The 25,278-nt window shown below is 40.3% G+C and overlaps 1 protein-coding gene across 3 annotated transcripts in view; it reads right to left on the bottom strand.

Annotated features, from left to right (window-relative positions):
• The window catches only part of Stxbp6 (syntaxin binding protein 6), a 209,515-nt gene that overhangs the window by 162,979 nt on the left and 21,258 nt on the right, over positions 1-25,278 (bottom strand). The window lies entirely within an intron of this gene.

Below are 25,278 nucleotides of genomic sequence, written 5' to 3'. Positions count from 1 at the left end.
AGGTTACCATGAACAAGAAATTTGTCATGATTAAGGGGATGTATATAATATAACGACAGCCAGTTCAGAGTTTTAAACACACAAAGCTTTCGCTGTCTATCAGATGCTCAGCTTGCCTAGCTTTTATCATCCCCAAAGGCAAGATGAATCCAGTCAAAAGACAAGTTAATGCAAGATGACTTTTGTACTTTATGTAAGAGGGAAACCAACCAATTCAAGGTTGCAATTCTCACGAACCCAAACCCACACTAAGTATGTTTTTAAAAGGAAAACAGGAGCTAGAGAGATGGCTTAGCATCCAGTTCCAATGATGAATGCTGTTTCAGAGAACTAGGTTCAATCCTCAGAACCGAAAAGACAGCTCACAACTATCTGCATTTCCAATCCCAGTGGGTCTAAACCCTTTTCTGGCATCCAGACATGAGGCAGACAGGATACACAGACATACATGCAGACAAAAACTTAAATACATAAAATAAAACTTTTCTTTAATTTTTTCATACTATAAATTTTGATCACATACTTTGTTCTCCCCCAACGCCTCCCAGGTCTTCCCACCTCCCTAAATACCTAACTTTATGTTTTTTCTCTCCTTATAAAAAACAAAGAACAGGAAAAAATAAGAACAAAAAAATCAGCATGAACAAACAAAAACAAGAAAATGAACAAGATAAAAAAAATACCAAAACAAAACCCACACCCAGAGTAGCAACATGGGATGGAAAATCCTTGGTGACCTTCTCAGTTTGCACTTTTTTCCTCTTCCTGTCTCTCACCAGGTCAGAATATATACCCTCCTTTTGTACCGCAGCACAACTTCATCCCTGTGAAAAGCACACTTTGAGGATTTTCATCTTATGCTCATGGGTCTGTATTTCCAACCAAATTCTGAGCTATTAAATTCCAGCCCCTAGTATAATACCTTAAATGTGTGTACTCAGACTTCCTCCCCTATTCACACAATTACCCGAGAAGTTCTCTTTTAATTAAAGAAACCATGTAGGCCCCTCGCTATGAAAGTGACCACAGTTACCTTTCCCTAGCTTTTTTTCCTGTTGGTCCTGCTGCCTAAATGCCAACAGCAAGACCATGTCTCTACTGAAGGCACAGCAACCACTGCACATACACACGGACAGTGTTAGTGTTTCTTTTTCCCTGTTTTTTTTATTAGGAAAGTGAAGGAAAGAGTGAAGGGGCGGTTTTCACAAGCCACCCAATGTGCACTAGCCACCCCTATGTTGTTCATCAGTCCCAGCTTCCCTCTGGGGAAGGCTCGCCTGTAAGTTCTGCGGGAAGAGTGACGTCTGAACTGAGCTTATTGCTTCTGCGAGGATATTCCACTCTTCTCCTCTCACAGAACTCACACCCAAGGTTTTAGAAAATGATTTAAACCACACGCACTCTAAGTTTGAACATGATTTCCAGCTTTCAGTGAGCAGAATATTTTCAGAAAGGTAACATTTTTCTCTTTTTCTCTCTCTCTAGATTTTCTGTATTAATTGCAGGTGTGTTTCTATATTTAGAATCTACCTTCTCCCTAACCCAAATTGTTGAGATAAAAGAAATAACTTAATTCTCCCATAACTTTAATTTTAAGGATAAAATTGATAAACCAACGTAAACTTTTTTTCTTAAAACTCACTATATTACATACATACATATATGTGTGTGTGTGTGTGTGTGTGTGTGTGTGTGTGTGTGTAGCTGGAACATCAGCACCACTTTCTACCATCACCCCTTATCTTCTACTTTGACAACAGATCAAATGATGGGCCGTGTTTTCTCCTGGCCAGCACCAAATTACTTGATAAACTTGCAAATGTCAGTCTCATAGGGTATTCCTATACCTGAACCTTTGGTTCTTATTCATCTCTAGAATCACAACCGGGTCATTCAAAACATTTTCAAAATCATTTCTGGTGTGACTTTCAGTCAGACTTTGTCATTTCCTCTTTAGGAGTGGGAGAGGAGGCAGGTGGGGGCAGTGACAGAGACAGCCCCTGACAAGGCACAGCAACCAATGGAGATTGTTCTGTTGCAGAGTAATAACCAGAAGGGGGAACATGACAAGCGACAAGAGACAAGCGCAGGCTGCAATTCCTGAAAAGGCTCTAGACACGGCTTGGCCCTTTTTGAGTCACAGTTCAACCACTCTGCTATTCTGTGACCTCACACAGTGTTTGTTTCTTCGGTCTACCTCAGTTTCCTCATCCATAAAACCACAATACTAGCATCTACCTCTTGAGAGTGTGAGAAGAGTGACATATAAAACGGTGGAGAAACACTGACAGGACACAATCACAATTTTCTTTATCAGACAAAAAATCCAGCCTGCTCACACAAACTAAGGAAAGCGAGAAGAATGAACAAGATGGAAAAGGATGAGAACATCTAGATAATGAGCATAAGGCAAAGAGGTCCTTTGAGCATAAGGAGAAATGGCTTTGCCTCTGAATGCTGCAGCTAGACCTGAGACAGGAAGAAAACAGGTCCAACTCAAAACAGCTCTAGTGGTGAAGGAAGCCAGGTCAGCTGACCAGCTCACCGGCCGAGGACTGCCATCTTCTACAATGAGAGAATGTTCCTATGCTGTCAGAACTGGTTACACAGTGGTGAGTTCCTGAAGCCCTGGGAATGCCACAGGGCCACTGCAGAACCCTCAGTGGGGATACCTTCTACCTGCCAACTACAAGACACAGAGTGCAACAGCTCCGTCTTTATTTAATTTGCCTGCTCCTAGTTTTAAGCAAACTTCCTCTAAGAGACAAGTACTATAGACAGAAAAAAAAACAAAGGACCAGGAGGCTACTCCTGTAGTCTAAATGCTCAGAGAATAGGACACTGAAGATGAAAATGACTTATATAAATCATTATATAAAATATATTGTATCAATTTTCTATTTCCAGGGGTACATTAGATATGTATATATAACATGTATATGAAGGTATGAGAATGTATATACAGACACATTTATTTGCAAATGGAGAGGAAGAGAGAACATACCTCATTTTTAAGTGTAGTATGTCATTTCTTTATATAAATATGTCATTTTATCAGACCATTTTTCTAATAGTATATATTCATGTATTTTAGTTTTTCAGTAATAAAAGATACAGGACAATTACTGTGTGTCTATATGAATATTTATGTAAAAACTGATGCATTCTTTGAATGTTGATAGATTTGGCCAATTTCTATAATGTAGCACAAATTTTAATTACAGTTCCCCTGGTGTATGTAATTGCTCTTTTCCAGTTCAATACTAATAATTATTAGTCTTTCTGGATTTTGCTAATCTGATAAGCAAAATATGAGCTGGTATTGAAAATTTTCATTTCGAAGTTATAAAAAGGTGATCATCTTAGTTGTCCAGAAGACAAAAGGGGTTCCTTTAAACAAAAACCACTTTTCAATAATGTCCATATCATATATTCTTATATATAAGTTAGAGATAAAAAATGAAGACCAAGTCTTTGGGTTTAGCCACTGGGCTAAAGATCACATAAACTTTAGGAAAAAAAAAGGAAACTCCCTCATTGGTTGTCATAGAACCCCTACTTCTTCATCTAAAGGAAAACCAAAGGATGTGTTGACTGAGCTCTCTGTCATCACTGCTAGAGACATGGGTTGGTCGCTAGCACAGGACTCTGAAGCTACTCTGGCCCATTTGTTAAGACTCATACATTTCTACAAATCCACCTGAATTTACTGGATAGCTAAACACTAAATGTTTTGCAGACACTAAAGATATAAATGTTACTGAGATATGGGCCCTAACCTTGAGGAGTTCTCCTTTTTTCATGCCTGGGTAAAACAGAAACCCATAAGGAGATAATATTACTTTTACCATAAAGAAATGCTTCAAAAATTGTCTTCAAAACATCAATGCTACCTGTCATAGTTAAGAGGTTAAAAAGTTCAACTTAACCTATTTCCAAAAATGAATAGAAACAATGCTGTCTGTGGAGGATATGCAGCTTTTTAAGTCTTGCCTATAAATGTCCCTGCTCTCACAGTAGTGAACAAAAAAACCCTTTTCATTAATTATTAGTTGGAAGAAGGCTGGTTATTTTTAAAATTGACACAGAGCCAGAATGCCCTGTAATGAAGGACCCTTGTTAGCCTTGTGTATTGAGATCTTAGGCTTTTTTGCTGTCTGCATGGCATATTATCTTCCACAGAAGTCAGAGGCAGAGATACACACTCAAGTACTGTAACACAAAAAGAGCCTCTGCCTTCTCACTCCTTCCTGGTAGTCTAAGTCACAGACTGTGAAACAAAGGTTCTAAATCCTTGCAATTAGATCTGAGGTTAGAGTAATAACATGACTCTTTCCAAGGATCCAATGCTTCAGGATGGGGTTGTGGCCAGAATGACCTTCAGCTTCGTGAGCCTTTTGCTCAATGCTCAAGGATTCATTATTTCAGCTTACCACATTTTTATCCCTAGCACTCTCCTTCTACCTTTTCTTGGAGTTTTCATCTCCTTGCTTATTGCACACATTTGTCCTTGAAAGTTGTCTATTGTGTATATTAGAGCCCTTGATAGATCATAGTCTTCTCTTTTTTTTTCTAAATTCTTTATTTGATAATCCCAACATCTGCATCGGGACACAGTCTGGTTTTGTGTTATTACTTTGTCCTTCCTGTGAGCTTTTATCTTTCCTTTTGGCATATCTTATATATTTTTCTTGAAGGTGACATAATAGAAAGTGAGGTAACCATACTTGTAGTATAACAATTTATTTTTCTTCACAATGACTACAATGAAGAGATAAGGTAGCACTATCTTCTATAATAAAACATTATTAAATTTATCTATGCTTATTCTTATTTATTTCCTCATAGGAATTTCAAAGACAAAGAGTGATAGTATCCTCTACAATAAAGTATAAATTTCAACTTATATATAATTATTCTGCTCAAAAATGTATCTTCTGCTAGGTTTATGATATAATATGTATATATATGTGTGTGTGTGTGTGTGTGTGTGTGTACACAATCAATCAATAGACCAGCTCCCATCCAAGTATTAACCAGACTCCACCCTGCTTAGCTTCCAAGATCAGACAAGACCAGGTGGATTCAGGAGGTATGGCCATATACTAAATTAGCTTCTCAAGGGACCATCTGTGATATAATTCTAGCTATTGTGAATGTTGGACTCATGCCATCTGTTATGGTTAAAAGAGAGCACCAATAATCTATGTTCATTACAAACTCATTTTTCTTCATAACCCAGTACACTGATACTACAAGATATAGCTCTCTAAACATGTTTCCTAAAAGCAGTTATCACTACAGAAACATTTCCAGGTTGGTATCACAACGCAGAGAGTTAGATACAGGCAGTGTTTAATTCCTTCACAGGTGACCAGACAGATTCTGCTGAGACAAGACAATAAGCTCCCTGTTATCAAGAAAAATGATTAGATATTTTGAAGTTAACTTCTGTGGGTAAACACCATGCCACTGTATCCTGGTTTTGGAAAGCCTGTTAAAGAAATGATCATACCCTGTCTTCACAAAGTTGCCCAGAGTTAAACTGTGAGATAACACTCTTGTACACTGTAAAGATTTGTCATTTATGTTGGTTTAATAAAATGCTAATTGGCCAGTAGCCAGGCAGAAAGTATAGGCGGGGCAACCACACTAGGAGAATTCTGGGAAGAGGAAAGGCAGAAACAAAGATACCAGTCAGATATAGAAGAAGCAGGATGAGAAAACCTTACTAAGAAAAGGTACCAAGCAATGTGGCTAAACATAGACAAGACTTACGGGCTAATTTAAGGTGGGAGAGCTAATAGGCCAAATGGTGTATAATTAATATAAGCCTCTGTGTGTTTCGTTGGGACTGAATGACTACGGGACTGGGTGGGGCAGAAGTTTCTGCTTATGAGCCAGCACTGAAATACTCACACTGCAGATTACTAAATGTTGGGTTGGAGGAATCAGAGATGTGAAGACCTTCTGCTTCCCTGTCATTTGGGAAAAGATTCCTACAAAAGCCGGAAGAGGATCGAATGGAAAGGTCTGGTCAGTTTCGTTAAAGTTGTCTTTCATCTGGAGTAGAAAGCAAGGTCAACCGCTACATACGTGGATGATAGCCCCACTCTTGGATGGTCAAACAAAGGAGGCAGCAAGGCAGCTAATTACAAAGGAGAGAGGCCCCACTTCCTGGAGGACACCCAATCTCCCCTACTTACTGTCTTAAATCCTGCTAAGTCGCCACTTGGTACCATTATCACAATTAAAATGTGCCTTTCAGAAGAAGGATAACAAGCCCCCAAGGGAAGGATTTCAGCTGTAATTTTTATTAGGAAAGCAGGCCTAATTATGGACTATATGACATGAGTCCTTTTTCAGAGAATTCTCCAGTGCACCAAAGTGGATCTAAGATACAAATCTTACTAACAGGCAGGAAAATATGTTTGCTTCCTTCTATTAAATTAGACAACATGGTACACGTAGCATGGAGATGATTCTTTGCCAAGAAAAGAAAAGCAATGTGGTCAAGAGTCTTCCAAGACATGCACCTAGCATCATATGTGGGAACAGATTAAGACACATCTGCTAGGAACTGGAGACATGGCTCCATGGTTAAGAATAATTAGTGCTCTTGCAGGAGACCCAGGTTCAGCTCCCAGCACCCAAATGGTGGCCTACATCCATATATAACTCCTGCTCAAGGGGATGCCTTTTTCTGACCTCCATGCACACCGAACTCACACATGGTGTACAGACATACATTCAGACCCAAAACATAAAATAAAATAAATCTGGGAAAAATAAAACCTTTAACACACTTAGACAGAAAGCATTTAGTACAACATCACTTCCTTTCTTCAACCTAATTCTTAGTGAGTCCTGCTACCAACCAAGGCCAGGTCAGTATCATAGAAGCAAACAACAAGAAAAAACATCACACAAGTCTAAGGATATAGTTTTTCAACATGAAAAGGACAATTCACCAAACATGAAACTAGTGCAAGAAGCCCCACCCGTGTAAGAAAAGTCAGTAATCAGTTGATGAAGCAAACACTCCCTGAGCCACATAAAACACAGCACCAGAAGACTGAACAGCACAAAGATGGCTGAAGTCTGGCGCCTACCCCTAGAGCATAAATGTGCCAACTTAGGATCTCAGGGGAACAAATTGGTAGCAATAAGTCAATGGGGGTGTAAGGGCAAATTGATGAAGAGCTAAAGGAGAAGAAATGGGTTGATCTTTGAATTTTCACTGTCAAATTAAGGGAGACAAAAAGTATGTTGAAAGCCCGACTGGCTAAGATTTTCTTAGACTGCACGCGCTAGTGCCTCCGTCTCTATGTTCCCACTCTTCACACGCTCAGCAAAGTCACAAGTGATTCTTCTAGGTCCAGCTCAATGGAATCCAAGGAGAAATGAGGTCTTCATCATGCTGCTCCAGATAATGTCACACGTGCAACAGATCATAGAGGAAGGGAAAGGTCTTGCTGAGTGGAGTTGTTCCTAGACTTTGTGGTTGGACGCCTCAATAGGTAGGAGATAAACCTAATTAGATTAGAACTCAAAGGGAAAACACCTAAAGGTAAGGTATCACTTAGCTCCTAATAAATCATTTATTGTTTGAGAAATTCAAACTAAGTACTTATTACCCCCAGCTGAATGTCTCACTTGCTAACACTGTTGTTAGCTCTTTCAGGCTAGGACCCACGTTCCCCTCATTTCATGCTCCCTGGTATTGTTTACCTATGAGGCAAACAATAGAACAATTGAATGAAAGGAGGGAAAATCAAGCATCAGTTTCAGCTCCTTGGAATCTACCCTATGCCTGTGGGTGAGGGGGTTAGTTCAGCAAGAAGCAGAGACCTAACTAATACTGCGTACAGCACACACATTTGCACAGCCTAAGCGTACAATAACCTCCTCTTGCAAGGACTGTCTCCTTCATGCTGAAACAACTAGCTTCAATAATCGGGCTTGAGGCTCAGTTCCTGAAATGCAGCCTTTGCTTCTCTTGATGACCACACATCATCACAGTATTAGGAACAGGAAGTCACTGGCAAAACGAACCAGAAATGTCTGATATCTCTGCTCTTAAAATGCGAGTGAGGTGAGTGAAATGTTCTTCTTCCTCACGTGGGTCCACAGATTCACACTGATGGGCATATTGTCCATACCGTGACTGGTTCTTCGGTCACATGGCTGCACGTAACTGCAAAAGACACAAGAATACATTCTTTCTGTAGCTGCAGGAAAACCTGGATTTGAGGGAGACGTTCACAGCCTCTCTCCCTGTACTTTATAGCTTTTCCTTCCACTTTGAAGATTTTTCCTTGCCATACATGTACATGCATGTGTGTGCACATGCAAATGTATGTAACTATTCTTCTGCATAGCTAACGTTGATCCCTGATGTACAAATGCCAAGACTTTAGTACAAATACAGTTGATACTCTACTTCTGAAATAAAGAAAAATCTGGGATTAGGATCCAGAACAAAAAGCTAACAAAGAAACTCTGCTTCCAGCAAGGGCATCCTTAAAGTCCTTATCGGATCCGCATGTACAACACATTCATGAAGGATTCATGTTCCAGATCTCAAATGTTAGTAAAGCATAGCATTTCTCTCATAAAGGCAGCAAAGTGGTAAGTCTTCCCTTGAGGCCTTACATAATTCTATTCCTACCCAAGATCTATCTAATCTTGGCTCTGCACTTTCAGAGATCCATTTCATCTTAGGTTTGGCACTTTCTAACACTGGAAAGTAGTTTTCTTCAGAGCCATATTTCACAAAGAAAGAATGTTTCTCTTCAAATAAGGGGCAAAAATAATCCAATTAACATGTGGATACCAGGCAACTGGATAAACACTGGATAAATTAGCTACATATGGGCCTTCCAACATATCCAAATTAAACTCATGCCTTTGCAAAAGGAAGAATCAACATATGTTATAGACTCTTCCTATCTCTCAAATATTAAACAACTGATGTCCAATGCTCAGTCCCGCGAATATAATAACCTACATGTTCCTTTGACATGAGATTTACTTTGTTCTTCCTCGTAATGTCTTTTGTGCTGACTATCATTTATTAAACACCTACTGAATAAAGACAGTCAGTTGATTTCTCTTTATTAATACCTTCTTTACATGTATCCATTCGAAGGCTGCCAATCTTAGCAAAAAACACTTAGCCCTCATGAGTCACTCTGCAGACAGCTTTGCTAATTACAGGTGTAGGGCCACGCTCTGCCTGAGACAACAGCAGTAGTCACTCCAAGAGCATAAACAGTCACAGCACGTGAACGTCACGCCCCACCTCTGTGCTACCTCATGCCTGTAGGTCCAATTAGAAACCACAGCCAAGACTGGCAGCCCATCCCCTCTTACCACAGCATAATTCCCACCTGCTTCTCTGCTTCTTTCTAGGTCATACTGAATGTCAGTTTCCTCCACCAGAAGCCCTGTGTGTGGACGTTTGTGTGCATGCTGTACAGTCCAAAGCAGTTCTGGGTACAGGTACTCAGTAAACATTTGTGGAAGGCACCAGCCACAAAGAAGTGACCCTCACAACACATCCCAGCGTCTTTCAATCCCTCAAACATCGCAGAAAACTAAAGCTCCTTTTTGTACCTCCAGCAGGGTTTCCAGAAACCCAAGTTATTGTCTTAATGCCTGCACATAAATCAAGAATGGACAGTCTTGGAATTGGACACAGTTTTAGTAGCTTGTCACCAAACGAGAACTACAAGCACAGGTGTGGCTCACTTCAGTGAGTCCTCCCCAGGAGTCTTCTCCAGGACCTCTCCAGGCCAATCCAGCACCCACCCCATGAAGCCAGAGAGAAAAGATGGAAATTCCTTTACATTAGGAAGAAATCTGTCTGAATCCCATATAAACAAATAGTTCAGACACTACACCTAACTCTACACATGGTAAGTAGTCACAATTTATTAAAAGGGGGGAAAAATGTAGCTCTAGCAAAAGTTCAGCTTTCCCCAACTGCCCATGAACTTGATCAGGTCAATTACTCTGACCTGTTCCAGAATCCTGGGATGCTGTTATTCACCAAGCTATTGTCTATGGAGCTGTCTCTTTGTTAGCTTTTTGGCATATGAAAAAGAGTATCTTTTGCCAATAATGATCCTATTTACTTACTCTTCTGTTGTCTCTCAAATAAGGTTAAATAAGTCCACCAAAATAGTGATTAAAGACTAAAGCTTGACAATACATTACGCAAAACACTTTGTATACATCAGAAGTTTTCATATGTGCAGAACACTTTAAACTTCCATTAATCTTTAGAACAGAAAACATTAATATTTAATGATTCATAAAATGGCTTTTCATTGCCAAAAAAAAAGCTATTTTAAGATCTTCTTCCACACTTTTCAGTTTTCAAGATTTTCTTCAACCATGCTCTGGTCAAAAGGTTTGTCTTGAGTCTCATGAGTCAGTTTCCTTATCAAAAGTCCCCCCCCCCCCCCCGCCAACTAGGCCTGCCAGTCGGCCTGTGCCTATTATGTACTAAACCCACAGATGATGTGGAAAACCCAGAGACTAAGATAAAACTTCTATCAAGAGTTACTGGACTCCCTATAAAGAATTTTCAACTGTCCTGGAGAACAGCTAGCATCATTTCCAGGTAATTTGTGCTGACTGATTTAGAAGTATCACACAACTTCACAAGTATACGAGAGTTGAGACAAGTCAGCAAGCAGTGAAATCTTCAAGTACAGAATTCTTATCACTTCCATGTTTTCTATTTTAAAATTTAAATGCACAGCTTCAGATTTCATTTAACTTCATAGGACTTTCCTTTCTGAATCTCGTTTGTTTATGTTGTTGAATGCTATCTTACAGGGATGGCATGGTTTCCCCACCCGAACTCACAGCATCTGGGAGGGTGGACTGTTTTCAAAACACATTGTAGGACTATATGAATATTAAATAAAACATTTCAAATTTTAAAAGTATTCAAAAGATGGCACTCTAAAGCCACTGTAACCTCCAGTTCTCAGGAGACTGAGGAAGGAAGACTGACTGGAGTTTGAGGACAACGTAAACTACGCAGTAAGTACCCTGCAGCCTGTGCTAGTATGAGACACTCCTACATGATGCTGACCCTCTAAGACGCTCAGGTTTGCTACACTGGTTCCTGTTACCGGATCCCAAACATCCTCTCTTTATACTGTATGAGATCACAAAAAAACAAAACAAAACAAAAATGTTGAACAAGTCATAATGCCACCAAGACATACACGGACATGCTGGACATGCTCTCCAGGACATACTGCCCTACTCTGAACAGTGACACCATGGCAGGACCTGCAAATCCCTCCTCTTTTCCTAGAAGCAGTGGTGCTCTCCAGAGTGAAATGCTATCCATCCTCTGAAGGAGTGCAAGGTGCTGGAAAGGTTGCTGCACAGACATCCCAGCACTCGCAAGCCAGGGTAGGGGTCTCACCATGCAAATGAGGCCAGCCTGGGCTATAAAACAGGACCCTGACTCCAAATAAAAGAAAACACACAAACCAATGGTCTTCAGTATGTTCCCAGCATACTGCAAGGAAGATTAGAACGTATTCTGCTGTTCATTTGCAGTTCCTTGCCTACCACGATCCCGCAGGAGAACAGGTGCCAGCTGTGTACACACCGAGCAGAGCCTTTCGTGCTTCAGAAACACACTTGAACACATGCGTTCTGTCATAGCCTTTGTCCGGTGGGAATCATTACTATTGTGGATTCTTCCTGCAGATTCAGTACGGGAATTTTGTGTTCACACCAGAGGGAATTTCAACCAAGACACTCATGAAAAGTTGTTAAGTACAGCTCACTTTATAAGGAATCTTCCCACTTGAAAACAGACTTCTGGCCAGGTGTGGTAGCACACACCCTTAATTCCAGCACTTGAGAGGCAGGCAGGTCTCCGTGAGTTTGAGGCCAGCCTGGTCTACAGAATTAGTTCCAGGATAGTCAAGGTTACACAGAGAAACCCTGTCCTGAGAAGTGAAAAAAGAAAAAGAAAAGAAACAGGCTTCTGGACTACTCCAAAACTGTGTCTTAAAAAATAGAAAAACTATTCAGCAATTAAAATTTTTTCCAATTTCTAATTGCCAGACATTTATATTCTCTGTTATTAAAAGAAATACAAATTTTAAATCTTAATTCAAATTACTAAGGGCTATTACTATATACTTAATACTAAAATAAAAAAGTCCACGTGTATTTATAACTTTTTTAATAAGGCATGTAACTACCTTTAGTATGACTTTATAGCTAGGAGTGAAGTTCACGGAAAAACACACCACACACAAAATTCCTTTCCTTCCAGAACTTCCAGGCTCTACTGAAAAAGCAGAACTTTCTCAACAGGCTAAGGAACTGTAGAAAGGCGGGGCCATATTCCTGGTGACACCAGCACTCCAAATTCCTGGAATTCCCCCAGCTGTAACTTCAAGGCACCAATCAACACACACCACATGTTCTCTGTGTGGAGATGGGTCTGTTCAACGAATTTAGTAGGAAATTTAAGGATGTATATGTTTGTATACATTTCTCATTTAAATTGACGTGGAAAAGTACTAGGGACATTACATAAGACGGAACTTCTCTTCAATGTGCACAGCCTCTCAAGGCCCTGGCAGCTGTTCTGAAAGCAGACTTTCTGCTCTGACTGTGGAAACTGCCCCATGACCCTGAAAAACAGAAATTAATGTAGCCAAGATAAGCTACTGGTAGTGGGAAGGGCAATGAAATGACAGGCTACTTAATTCAGTGCGACAGAATAAGATAAAGATTCCTGAGGCCCCAGCTGCTATAAAACCTATCGGATTTTACTATCCACATTTTAGAGACACGAGGTGCTGGGAAAATGAGAGGCCAATGATTATATCACTGTTTTGTTAGTTTGTTTGTTTTTTGACTGATAGACTCAGGATGGTTTCCTCCAGAGTTTTCTTCAATTAAATGCAGAATTTAAAATAAAGTAGTTACAAGAACCATAGTTGAACAGTCTGTTGGAGCCTGGCTTCAAAAAATGAGTAGGAAATCCATCACTCAACTCCATGGCCATGCAGGCTTTTCCTTGGCTGAGACTCTCAGCCATGACGATGAGACAGCTTCTGCTCGTGTTGACGTCTGCCATGACTACAAAAACCAACTACTGAGAACTTTGTTTTCTGTCATCCCAGGAAGCTTCAGTGCATGCCCCTCCGGCTAAATTTGTTTTCCTCTTTTGAGTGGCAAACTTCTTAAGAAAATGAATGTCTAATTTTATTTAGTGGCTTTTAAAAATATTATGTGTAGCAGAGTGGGCAGTGCTTAAAGCTTCTCAACTTTAGTTAATAATAAACTGTTGAGAGAACAGTGATCCTATTTTATGCAGAGAAAAAATAAAACACAGTTCATAAACATCTAACTTCAAATTCCCCACACACACAAAAGAAATATTTAAAGTGCTTATGAAGACAGACATGGTAACACATTGCTGAGACAGGAGGATTCCAAGTTTGAGACTAGTCTGGACTAGAGGATAATTTATTCAAAAACAAAATAAAAGAATATATTTAAAAAGACAAAACCGAAACAAATTATCCTGGTCAACTTGAAAACTAAATAATAAAAGAAAAGGTACCCTACATTTGAGAGATGGAGGCTGGGGGATGCACTCAAAGCCTGCCTCAGCTTCATAGCAAGTTCAAGGCCAGCCTGAGCTGAGTCATGGGGACCATAAACTCAATCTTTCACTGAAGCAGAGACAGTGAGGACCCTGAATGGCATTGCTTCAGAAAGGGTGGTCATGGGACAATTGTACTCCTTGGCGACAGCACAGTTTGAGGGGCAGGCCAGGATCAGAGCCTGAACAGAACCTTCAAATACAGCAGTCATTTCCAGCTGGGGACATAAAGTCATGTGAGGAACTTAGGAAACTTGATTAAAGGTACATCTTTTTAACCCTTCCTGCAGATCCATCTTTAAAAAAAAAAAAAAAGAAAAAGTACCCTTGTTTTGTTTGGGGAAAGTAGATGATAGATATTATCTTATCCTTGACAAAACTAAGGAGAACTATTTACAAAGAAACACTAGATTTGGAGAATCTAGACCTGAGGATTTTTCTCAGGTTCTTCTGAGCCTCAGTGTCAGCACACAAAGCTCAGGCCAACAGTGGGGACAGGTCTGGGCCTAAAGAAAGGGGTGCTTCTGGGTCCTGCATGGCTGCCTCCATATACAAGCTTTCTCTGCTCACCTTGCCCAGTCCTCTTCTTCCATCAGCTCAGGAAGGAAGGAGTTTAGTTTCTTGCCAAGATTGAACACCTGATAATACTATATTCTCCTAGGGAAGATGCACTGCTCATAGAAAAATGGTCTTATTATTTTTGAGAGAAAATGATCCCTCTAGGTAAGGCTTCTTAAAGATATACTCAATATCTTTGAATCATATGCATTCTCCGATTGCCCTACTTAGGAACGTGCACATTCTTCATTCATGATAAACAGGAAAAAAGAAAAATGTTAGAAATTTAGGATAGACAACTGTTATGTTGGCCATGTGCTTCCAACTAAACTTGATTTAGACCAAACAGCGCCTTTTTAATTCTGCAAAGTAAATGAACAAACAAAAAAAGAAAAAAATCTGAAGCTGCCAATCTTCCTGTTGACTGAGAGACACTATAGAGGCTGCCCACAATGAAGAAAAACATCAAAATGACTCATTACAAGGCGGCTTGGTTTTGTCACTGTGTGAGCTTTGGGTCAGATTGTCCAGGCTAAAATTGCTGATTTGTCACTTAGTAGCTGCATGTGACCTTGGGAAACTGAAGGCCTTCCTGAGTTGCTCTGCCACACTGTAAAAGATAAAGAGGTGTAATATGGTTGTTGTTGTAGCGGGGCTTGCATTGCAAATGCCTGGTCATGCATCCTGAGTAAGGCCCGCTTGCTACTATGCTCTGCTATGCTCTGAAGCCCCTGTTTCTTCTTTCTTTTCTTAATCTAAGGAGCAAAAGCTTATAAAGCTCTATCGGTGAATGCTGTTTAAACCTCAACATTTTGATTTCTTTCACTCTAATAACCAGCATTTTCTCAAGAAACAATAAAGACCGTGTTAGAGCTTACTTTGCTTTTCCTAGCCATGAATGGCTGCTTTTTATTAACTTTTGGAACCCAGAATCACAAAATCACATCATTTCTGACATTCTAGGATAGCCAAAGAATTTGGGACCTAACTTCCAAAGTTCTTTGTTTGGGGGATTTCTTTCCTAGTTATATTAAATTCCCATTATCCATTTAGAAGAAAGGGAATTAGGAAACATTTAAAAAGATTATGCTTGGTGAGTTAAAGGTTTCAGGACAGGAAATTAGAAGGGGAAGTCGTAGAGGCCTGAGAAGAAGTGGACGGTAACAGGAATGAAAAGCTGACAAGTCAGGTAAGGATGTTGTGTATTCAATGATTAGATCTTCTACGGGAACCAGCAAGGCACGCTCATTGGCTAAAGGTGCCTCCCTGTGACTTACTTCCCTGTTTGCAGTTCCTCCTGGGACATCAAAGAACAGCCTGTCCGAGGAAGTTGGCCTCTGACTCTATGAACAAACATTCACAGAAGCAGCTTCTAGAGCGGTGACTACTTTGTGGACTGGTTATAATTCCCTGGCCTTGGATCTTAGCAGGCAGCGGAGTGGGGTGGACAGGGACTGGGTGGCTGAGCTCTCCGACACGAATCGAACCCATCAAGGATGGATTTTAAGCTAACAACCTGCTTGTTCTAATTCCACACCTTTGCTTTCTGCTCCTGCTTCCAGCCTGAATTCCCTCTGTCCAGATGTTTGTGGTTAGAGATCACTGTAGATCTCCCTATGGAAAGACCTGCAGGATGGAAGCCAGGCTGTTCCATAGCAACAATACAATTATATACAGCATCCAACCTAGCATAACCAGAAAACACATTTTTGGCTGATCTCTGTGTTGATGAATATTCAGAAGAAGAAGTTGCAGTTCAACTGAACATTCTTCAAGGCTGGTTAACTGATTATAGCCTCAGCGTTATACGGAGTTTGAGATGTTACAAGTTTTAGGGCACCTTCAGGTCTATTAATAGCCATTTATTGCCCTCCTCTGTATATGAACTAATAGCTTTGTGACCCTTGGCTAAATCACTTGGAGTGTATAAACTAACCACTAGCTTTTCCAACTAACCAAAAAGCTAAGAATAATTATCAGGCAGCATCTGAGGACTATAACAGGGGTTTCCTCTGCTTTGCTTTAACCAACTTTCCTAATGTTTCCACCAATTTCTTTGAAAAGTGTCTTGATCTATGAGCATCTCACAGAGAGTGAAGAAAAGATTCCTTCCAGGCATTGGAAGAAACTCTCCAAGATACCGACACAGAGTTTGCTAAAAAGTACCAGATACAGAAGGCAACCATCGGAGAGTAATGGGACACCAGAACACAGATTGACCAGGACACCAGAACACAGATTTGAGGCTGTTCATTGGCATCACCACCCAGGACTACAACATTCTTGACACATAACACCATCTAGCTCTTTCCTCTTATCTTTCCACACTTCTACATAAGGATGACTTCTGTAAATGCAGAGCCATTTACCTTGATGTGGTAGAAAAACCTGGTTCCAAATTCCAGAACCTGAGTCCTAGTTATAATTTGCCAGTGTAAACAACTTCTCTTAGTTTGGGTGCAGTCACATACTTCCTAGGCCCCAGTGCCTTTCCTGTGACAGCGGTGTTTCTAGCCTTAAAGGTAGGATCCTACTTTAAACACACAAACAAAAGAATAAATAGATAAATAATAAGTAATAAATCTAAAAACAAAAACTCTAAATTTCCATTATTTACATTTCCTGATCAGACAACCCGTCCCCATAAGAATTAACACACAGCTCTGTGCCGGGTTTTATGCTCATTATTCTTTTATTGTTTTGTTTTGTTTTTTCAGGACAGGGTCTCACTGTTAACCTCTTACTGTCCTGGAACTCACTACGTCATTCCAAGATGGCCTTGAACTCACAGAGATCTGCCTACCTCCTCCTTGAAAGTGCTGGGATTAAAGGTGTTTGACACTATGCCCAGTCTCCTCAATCTTGATCTTAACTTTCGAAGAGCTCTTCAGAAAGTGAGGGTTGGCTGGTTTTATTGAACTCAGCTGCCTTCTGTTCTGGTAGAGCCAAGAAGCATTACTATGTGGCCTTACTCCTCACATGACCATTTTTCAGGATGTAAAATGCTTAGTGAGGATGTTCATGAAAACACAGAAGAATAAACAGCTACTTATGACCAGAACTGGCTAAACACGTTTCTTCAGGAAAATGCAAAGAACAAAGCAGGCAACTGAGCCATCTGGGGAGAAAGGAGACACTATTACATGAGTAAAAACAGAGTGACAGAAGGGCTACGCTCATCAACTCCTTCTTCTCCTTGGAGAAAACGGAAGCAATCCCCAAAGGGTTGAAGCCCCAGAATACAGGTATCAGGACTGCTGAATACCTCAGGGCAAGCAGAAGCTGTCAGGATTATTAAGTCTTTGGAGTGGGGAGATGGCACAGTGGTTAGGAACACCTACTGCTCTGGCAGGAAACCGGGCAGTTTAGTACTGCCTATAACTCTAAATCTAGAGAGATCCAGTATCTCTGACTCTGCAAGCACCTGAACTCATGTTCACATACCAATACACAAACACACACAAGTGACCATAATTAAAAATCATTTAAAATCTTTTTTTTAAAGGTTATTAAGTCGAATTATTTAATGCAGTGATTTGTATCTTAGTTCGGGTAGGTATAGTTTCTCAGAACCTGAATAAACTATGACACTATTAAAAATACAGCAGCAATCCCACAAAACACAAATGCAAGAAATGTGTTTGGGGTTCTGTTTTTCTCGTGTTCATGTGTTTGTGTTTCGTTTGATTACTTCTTTTTAAGGGATGAGATAATGAGACACGGAGGGGAGAAAAATATGTACTAGGATGGAGAAAAGAAAAAAATAAAAGCAAAATCAGTGGCAGACAAGAAAGTTCCTTAAGGAAGAATAAAAAGAGCATTAGACAACACAGATCGAACTGAACTGTAGGCTGCAAGGCTCTCCTACAACATCAGAACACTGCACTGTACGGCAAACACCGTGAGTACTGAGTGCTAACACCTAGTCCGTCACCACCACCACAACTGCCCCTGCCCCTGCCTCTGCCACCACCACCACCACCACTGCTGCTGTTCACTAACCCTTTCAGACTTAGTATGAGTGTTGAATAGTGGTTAAAAGACTCCATGTGGAAGATCTTCTGTCTCTTTTCCTGATGATAGTTTTTAACATGCTGAGGATTTTCATCACACTCTAGATGTTTTGAAACGATTAAACTTAGAATTATAGTATAAAGCCCAAGGTTTTTTTTTTCTTTTTTTTTCTTTCTTTTTCTGCCTTTTTAACTATTTCAGACTCCTCTCATGTGTAAGCAGTGCTGGCTGGGTTGCTTACATTCTGAGGAATATTTGAGCTCAGTTAAATTCCCGAGTGGGGGGCTTGCCTGGCTCCGGTTCCCGGCAAGCCTGGTGCACTTCACACATGACAACAGATGTCTCCACATGGCTTCCTTCTTACTCTCCCTTCCGCGTGTATCCCAGTCAGAGCCGCAGGATATTCAGCTAAAACCGGCCCTGTTTTTGGAGGTTCTGACTCCAGGGTCAGACACCGTCTGAAGCAGCATGACCACATAAGGCAAAATCAAGTAACAAATCCTCTACTGAGCACGAGATAACAATAGTTCCTTTAGCAGTGCAACATAAGGTGATTAAAGACACATTTGAAAACATTGCTCCTAGTATACACACCAAAAACAGACAGGTGGGCACAAAACCATTTCCATGTGTCTCTTCACTGACAACAAACTCAAGAGGTTTAGAGGAAATGGAAAATAAATTCTTAGTAAACAGCCACCCAATCACTTCATGTGAATGCTAGTCAGATTCTTTCTTTCTTACCTAGTCTTGACGTCATCAGACTTTCACCATCCAAGCCCTCTCTCACTGCGATCACAATCTCTGCCTCATTAGACATTTAATTTCATGTCCATTCTTACCACCTTACTTCCGAAAGGCCATCTCTTGAGAGCGCATTTCCCATGACACTATTACCAAATGTCCTAAACTGACTTTGCTCACTTTCCACCCAACTCTGGCATCAGGTGAAGTTGACTGCAGCTCGGGGTCTAGAACTGAGCACCCGGGCACTAGAGAAAGACACTCACAGCCTATGTCACTCAGTGTATGTGAGTAGCAGCTGTAAATAAGCTCTCAGCAGTGCTGGATGATGCCACCACTATCAAACCTCTATCCTTTGACACATAAACTGCCACCCTATTCTCAGACTGCTACCCAGAAAGAAAACCATCTTTCTGAGGAACCACTGTTACTAGGCTAAGGTGCATTGATACCAACCTTAAGCTTCTGCCGTTTGTTGGATTCTGCTCCCTCTTCTCATCTGAAACCAACAACTCCATTTTACCTCCTCTGGCTCATTATCAACGTCCCCTTTGTTCTCCTAACCATTTAAGTTGTCAACCACACCCATCCAGGTGGCTACTCTCGGCTTCCAATTTGACTACATCTGTAATCAAAACCCAAGCAGCTGGACACATGTTGAAGGGTTTTCTTAACTAGATCATTTGAGGGAAGAAGGTCCACCTGAAACCTGGGCCACACCTTTTGGTGGCAGCACACATTAAAGGATGTGGAAGGTGGAAGCTTTTACTTCTTGTCTGCTTGCTCCCACTCTCACTGCCAAGTTTATGGATCTGTAGCTGAAGCATTCCTTCCCTAATATCAGAAACTCTTCCGACTCCAATAGAGACTGAGGATGAGTGGCTCTCTAGGAATCCTCTGGGATTCTTTTAGCTCTTTTAGTTGCACCAGATTGGTACTAATGAGACATCCAGTCTAGTGGACTAAAAAAACTACCTAATTCTTTACCTTTCCACTGAGGGACAGCCATGGTTGGACTACTGGAATCAGTGCCTGTAAGCTACTCTACTAAATTATCTTTTAATAGACTGCAAAGAACTGACTGATACCCGTGTGTGTGTGTGTGTGTGTGTGTGTGTGTGTGTGTGTGTGTGTGTGTGAATTTATCAGTTTTATTCCCTTATTAAAAAAAAAACCATAATAGACATACCAAATGCTGCACTAAGGCATTCTTATTCAACCCCAAGTGTCCCTACCTACAACGTCCAGTTCAAAACTAGGCTTATAATCTAAGTTAGCCCAAATACAGAGAATGTTGAGGCTATAGAGGATCTATAGAGAGATTTATGTTTTGCCGAAAGCTGGCAGAACACGGACTAGCGGTCCCAGAAAATGCTTTGGCACTGTGGAATAGACAGCTTACTTTAGCACGGGACAACTAAGAAGAGGACCCCAGATAGGAAGCTGGGGCAGATTACACTAAATAAACCCTGTGATAAGTCACAGCTCTAGGCTTTTTAGTTAAATAAGCCACTAAATTCTCCTTTGGGTGTAACCCAGTTTGAACCAGGAGTTCTTTTAGCTGCTCTAGTAAGAATTTTAATTAATGTAATTGCCAGAATTTCAACCTTGTGAATTTTCATACCGTAGCCAGGAGTTTGGGCTTGCACCAAGTACACAGGCATGTTGGCTCCACTTACTTATAGATCTTACCACTCTCGCTGTAATCACCCTGGGTCACCTACTTCATTTGGAAACAGAGCCAGAACTGTGTCTAATGCCCAATGCCTGAGACCAGAGGACGGAGATTGTCTCAAAAGAACATTTGCTGCTGCTAATAACACAGAAAATATATTCTGGGCAGCCAAAAAGCCATAAACACACACTGCAGCAACTCATTCAAATATTTTTAAAACATTGTACACTCAAAATTAAACAGGTTTGCTGGCTGAAGGTGGCTCATCAACCTCCCCTTAATGTTGCTAGTTTCCTAGGTGACCTCATCCAATACTGAGACTTCATCTACCATCTCTACACCAAAATGCCACATTTTTGTTTCTGACTCACAAACTCAACGCCTACTCAACATCTTTACTTGGATGCCTCAAACTCATCACAAATTTAATTTATCCAAAATAAAATCCATGACCTTCTGACTACCCCACCTAATCGCCTACCTAAAAGTGGCTTCCTCAGAGTTCTTACTATAAGATGAAAGAGAAATATGAGGGGACAACTTGTTACTTTGGAATTAAATTATCTCTGGAAAAGTGATCTTAACTAGGGAATTATCATTCAATCCTAAGCTAAATGCTAGTTTAGGTTTGGCAAGCTTCCCCAAAACATTTTGAGACCTTAATAAAAACATTAGAAATTAATAACAATAATTCAGGACCATGAAAAGATTCTTTTATAGTTAAAAACTAATATTTCAACTTGGAAAAATTATATTCTACTAGATATAATATCTAATGGGGATTATTTTGCTTTAAATACATCAATATTTCACAGAGTTCTCTATCCCTTCGATTAGGACCAATATGTCTCAAGTAGTATATGAGAAGAAAAAAATAACTTTCATGAAACCAACTCTAAGATTCCATTGAAATTCATTTGCTATTTCAAATACTCAAGAAAGTTACTTTGTATTTGCATTCATATATTTTCAATTTTTTCCTTTCCATTTATTTTTTAAGATGCACAAAAATAAAATGAATCCATAACAAACACAAAAGAGAAAAAGTTCATCAAGGCATGTCCAAATGTGCCTTCCCTGCTCTATCAATACAACCAGAGGCTGTCTCTTATTTAATTCATATAAGAGCATGGGAGATTGGGCAAATACTATCATATTTTGACAAAGCTAAAGAGTCACTGACTACATGATTCATGATGCAAGACTGTGTTAAAGGAACGGCCATCACAGTTGAACTATGCTATACAAGGAACTGTTGTTTCTAGACATGTACGATATAACATAACAAAAATACATGTCTCAGAATCTGTGGAAAACATAATCAGAAAAACTCCCTTCACAAATAAGAAACTAGAGCTCTCAAAGATTACCCAACGTCAGTTAGTAATTTGAAGAACAGCCAACTTTCAGGGTCTCTTTTCTACTCTAGATACATTAGGAAGTCCAGTTCCCCTGTTCCTATAGAGTTCCCTCTGTGCCCGAAAACTTTTTTCATAAACAGGTGAAAATAAATGAATCAGTTCAGCAAATCCCTTTATAAACATAGATTCTAAAATAGACAAAATTAGCATTTGACTTTTCAGTGCTGGAGAGATGGTTCAGCAATTAAGAGCAGTGTCTGCTCTTGCACAGGGACCCAGGTTCAATTCTCAGCACCCACATGGACACTCGCAATTATTTGTAATTCCAGTTTAACTCCAGTTCCAGGGTACCCGCACCCTCAGGCACACATGCAGGTGAACATCAACTCACATAAAATGAAAACAAATAAATAATTTTTAAGTACAATAAATGAAAGAACTTGACTTTTCTTTAGCTCCTAGAAATAATTCTGTAGTAAGCATTCTGCTAGTTGTGGTAGAAAGAAAGCTGTTACATTACCAACCTCACTGCTAACTCAGTAGGGTATAGGTTAACAAAGAAAAAAAAAACAAACAAACAAAAACCTCACATCTGACTGTTTATGAACCCCAACCAATTGTTATTTATGAAGCATCATTGTTGGGCCTCTAATCAAGCAGAAATGTCTTCTGTCATAAACAAACAGGATCCTCTAATGGCTGCTTTGTTTTGTCTTTTCAGAAATACCATTTGGAAAGGTACTAATTTACACCTCATTACTGAACAAAATAATGCAAGGCAAATGTGTAAGCTCAGTCTCCCTCATCATCCGAGCAAGGATCCTTTCATTTTAACACCCAACATCCACTAAAAAAATAAAAGTAAAAATTCTGTTGTAAAAGCTAAGGAACTTATAACATGAGAGCTGAATTAAGACAGGCTTGATTCATGGCAGGATTCTTTTTATATAAGTTTGGTTATTTCCATTTTGGACTCTCCACAGTTCCTTGAGCAGTGTTCTGAACACAGAAGTCGTGCAACAGGTGCGTGTGAAATGAAAATGAAAAGAACATTTCTCCTTTCCTAGCCCTGAGATGGTGCTGACTGAAAGACAGGCTGGTAAGTCTCCAGTGGTGCCTACTGTGCTTCTGGCGTCTATCAAAGCCATATCAAAGTTAACAATGTGTAGCATGTTGTGTAGCATGAATTCTAATTGGTCTTATTAATAATAAAAAACAGAGTCAGATATCAGGGTAAATGCTGAAAGATCTGAGAAGCACAGCAGCCAGCCACTAGTTCTTACCTCTACCGAATCCCAGACCCAAGGGGCAAGATCCTGTCTCCAAGAATCCTCAGACTGAATCCTGAGCTCCTGTCTCCTCCCACCTTATAGTCTCTCTCTGCCCAGCCATATCACTTCCTGTCTCCATCTGCCTAGTGCTGGGATTAAAGGCTTGAGCCACCACCACCTGGCTCTGTTTTTCTTTAGACAGAATTAAGCTCAAGTAGTCCAAGGTGGCCTTGAACTCACAGAGATCCACCTGCCTCTGCCTCCCAAGTGCTGTGATTAAAGGTGTGTGCCACCACTGCCTAGTCTCTATGGCTAACTTATGGCTAGCTCCACACTCTGATCTTCAGGCAAGCTTTAACTGTTAGATTACAAACCAAGTATCACCACAAGTGTCAAATTTAAGGGATTTAGCATGAATATAAAAGGTAGGCAGACTGGAGAATACCTTTAAGCATTCTTAGCATCTTATTAAATGTTTCGACATCATGTTCTAAGATTGTTGAGTATAAGACCTATTGCATCAAGTTTCAAGATATTCAGAAACTCCATCCTCATTTATTGCCTACATACCCCTTAGGGACACTACAAAAGAAATTAAGGGAAGAGAAAGTTTTTTGAAACCCCAAAACTGAACCCAATGTAAAACATCTCAAGAGACAGTTCCCTGAAAGCTGCAATGACTTCCTCTGGGAGTCCCATGTGATGAAGTCAAACTTCCTAAAACACAAATCTAGCCCCCCCATTCCCAGACTTAGAGACAAGTGTTATTGCTGGAGGGTGAGCCTGCAGATGCTGGCTTCTCTGCACCCTATTTCTAGGTTTACTTTTCAACCACAGCACATATACTGCTGCACCCCAATCATGTTCTCTTCGGCAATTAGCCCCTGAATTCTTGATAAGATTCCAGGCTATGGTTATTCTTTTAAACACAGGACTCCATAGGCAGCCTTTGAGGTGTCTTCCATGTTCTCCTGTGACTCTGCTCTTCTGCAATTCAAGGAAAAGCAAAGGCTGTGTCTCATCAGTAGCTGCCATACTCCATACAATGTTCCACCTATGACCGCTCAATACTTATTCCCTGAGCGACTGCAAGGGAGATCTATATTTGCAGGGTACCAAATAATGAGATGAAGGCATAGCCTATGTTCTCTGAAACAACCAGAGAGGTCCTCTCATATTAGCCCATGTGAAAAATTTCTTTTAGAGCCAGGTGACAACAAAAGTAGAGTTTGCCCAGGAAACCAGCAGGTACTTGCCTTCCCCATAACAACACTGAGCTGCATTCAGAGGAAGGGGGAAGAAGATATGTGACCTCATTTGTGATAAATCCTAGCACCTGGGCACCTATTTTGTGATTACCCAAGAATTTAATAATTCTTATTTCTGAAATAGGGAGAATGTTGTCTTGGGTCTTTGTAGCAGTAGCCATCTGATCCTATCACACACTAGAGACCAATAGTGTTAATAGCAATCTACGACTTACCCCGAAGAGACCTCATTGCAGACCAGGCAGGAGGCTTATTACCTAGAAAATCTCAGTTAATCCTCACATTAATTAAAACATGTCTCACAAAGTGATCATCTCATTTGACACAGACGAAATTTGCCATTTCAACAAAGATCCCAAGTAACGATGATATTACCTCTTGTCAGCCATTTAGTTTCTACTCTAACAAGAACGGCATGTCTCATGCTCATTCTCCATAACACACATCTTTCTTTTAGGAAACACGAGGCAAAAACAACTCTCTTGTCCATGCTAAAAATGAGTTCTCTCTGTGCCTTCAGCATACTGCACCCACTAACCCACCAGACCCCTTCTCGGGACTCAAGGTGTGACCGGTGCGCTGAAGACAAGAAAACTACAAGTTACTGTCTCATTATCCAAGTTTTCAGTCTGGACATACAAACAGACAACAACACATAAGGAGGAGCTGCATGGCACAGTAGTAATACATGCCACCTCTCTCTTGAGTGGAAATTTGATTTTCA

The sequence above is a fragment of the Microtus pennsylvanicus genome, chromosome 14, assembly GCF_037038515.1.
Source record: "Microtus pennsylvanicus isolate mMicPen1 chromosome 14, mMicPen1.hap1, whole genome shotgun sequence".
Lineage (NCBI taxonomy): Eukaryota > Metazoa > Chordata > Mammalia > Rodentia > Cricetidae > Microtus > Microtus pennsylvanicus.
Note: the sequence above shows the minus strand (reverse complement) of the source record. Positions and strands in the feature narration are given on the sequence as shown.